The sequence below is a fragment of the Crocuta crocuta genome, unplaced genomic scaffold (assembly GCF_008692635.1).
Source record: "Crocuta crocuta isolate KB4526 unplaced genomic scaffold, BGI_CrCroc_1.0 scaffold190, whole genome shotgun sequence".
NCBI lineage: Eukaryota > Metazoa > Chordata > Mammalia > Carnivora > Hyaenidae > Crocuta > Crocuta crocuta.
This window is the reverse complement of record NW_027527955.1, coordinates 7,864,252-7,866,100: the sequence shown is the minus strand read 5'-3', so window position 1 is coordinate 7,866,100 and position 1,849 is coordinate 7,864,252. Positions and strand designations below refer to the sequence as shown.

General features: G+C 43.6%; 1 long non-coding RNA gene across 1 annotated transcript in view; it reads right to left on the bottom strand.

Moving 5' to 3' along the window:
- The window catches only part of LOC144222146 (uncharacterized), a 21,671-nt gene extending 20,650 nt beyond the window's left edge, over positions 1-1,021 (bottom strand). Inside the window, exons 1-2 of the long non-coding RNA XR_013332320.1 lie at positions 876-1,021; positions 292-358 (exon numbers count right to left, since the gene is read on the bottom strand). This is a non-coding gene — a long non-coding RNA (uncharacterized LOC144222146). The remainder of the gene's footprint in view (positions 1-291; positions 359-875) is intronic.
- Between the last annotated feature and the right edge of the window lie 828 nt (positions 1,022-1,849).

Sequence of the window (1,849 nt, the reverse complement as noted above, 5' to 3'; positions counted from 1 at the left end):
CTTTCTTTCTTTCTTTCTTTCTTTCTTTCTTTCTTTCTTTCTTTCTTTCTTTCTTTCTTTCTTTCTTTCTTTCTTTCTTTCTTCCTTCCTTCCTTCCTTCCTTCCTTCCTTCCTTCCTTTCCTTCGCTTTTTCCCTCTATTTTTTTCTTCTTTCCCTCTCTCCATTTATGTGTCTCTCTCTTGATGTCTGTCCATCCATCCATCTACTCCTCTATCTGTCCATGTCCTCCCCTGGGTGTAATAGTACTCTATGGGCTGAATTCTCCTAAAGAGCCATGAAGCCCGTCTTACCTGCACTGTATTCTTCTTGCCAGACGTGGACACGTACCTGCCTCCCCAAACAGCCATGGGTCTTGTCCTAGAATAAAGAACAAAAGTACGCAGATGATTTATCTTCCGTGGCAGTGCTTGTTGTCCTCTTATCCCAGCATTCTTGTTAGAAAGATCATTTATCGTTAGATTGAAGATCCCAGGGGGTTCAGGAGAGTGGGAAATGAGTCCCGTTGCCCTTGGTGCCTTTTGTGGTGATTTTCCAAAATACTGAATTCAACAACAACAAAAACAACAGCGTTCAAAAAGCACACCACAACTATCAGCTGTAGAAGAGGGTAAATCTGGAAGATCACTGTCCTCTCCTAGTGCTGAATACATGCGAATGTGTCGTACTTTGAACGCATGAAAACCAGGGACCTGCTGGGGGATGCTTCAGCTTTGGACTCAAAGGCTTCAAAGGCTTCCAGCCTCTAAATGAGGCTTTGAAGTAGAGGGTGGGGTAGTGATGAGAGCAAGCTCACCCCTCCGTGTGGCTCTTCTATTATTTCAGGCTTTTGATTTCCAGCTGCAAAGCAAACAGGGACCCTGGTGCTCTGACTTACCCCAGCTTATCTTTGTAGACAGAAAGGGCTGAATTTCCAATGAAGCCAAAGATAGAGCTAATCAGTCCAGTTTATTATATATTCAGGCATCGGCAAACACCTCCTTGTTTTGATTTCATTATCATCACAGTGCCGTCTGCCATTGCTTCTTGGTGTTGTGAAAATGAAAGCCTAATGAAGTGTAATGCTTTGATTATATACCGTGGTGGAAACCACTGATTGGCTAAGTTCACAGTCATTCTCAACTTCTTACTTCCTCCTGCCTCCCACGGTAGAGAGCGCACCACATACTCGCCTCCTCAGCGACACATGCATGCAGCTAGGGTGGCAATGTGACCCAGTTCTAGCCAGTGAGATGTCAGTCCTGCTGGCCTTTGGAAGCCTTTTCTGCTTTCCCTGATAAAGGGGACATTTGTGCTGGTGTCACCTTTTCCTTTTTTTCCCGCTGTCTTAACATGCGGATGAGAAGCTTGGCGCTTCTGCAGCCATTTTGTGGCCAGGGAGAATTATGATGGTGAAAAGTGAACATAAGCAAGATGCTAGAGATGGTAAAAGGAAAAAGCAGAATGAGCTTAGGCCCTGGAAGGTTTTACTGAGCAGCTGAACCAACATTCAATGCAACAAGTCTTTGGACCCCTTTGCTATTTTAGAAAAAGAAGTCCCTATTTGTTTCAACCACTGTTAATTAGATTTTCTGTTATTTGCAGTTGACTACATTCCTAACTGATACAGACATAAATGCCGAAAACTGGGAGTACCAGGAAGGTTGCCCGCCTCTTCCTTCCTTCCTTCCTTCCTTCCTTCCTTCCTTCCTTCCTTCCTTCCTTCCTTCTACAGATTTTACTGCAGGAGGCACATTTTAATCACCCTTTCAAGTAAAGGGGTACAATTTTTTTTCTATAAACAACAATATTTCACTCTCCAGGTAGAGACTACTGAAAACATTAAGTGACTGCCCCAATTAGAAACAGATA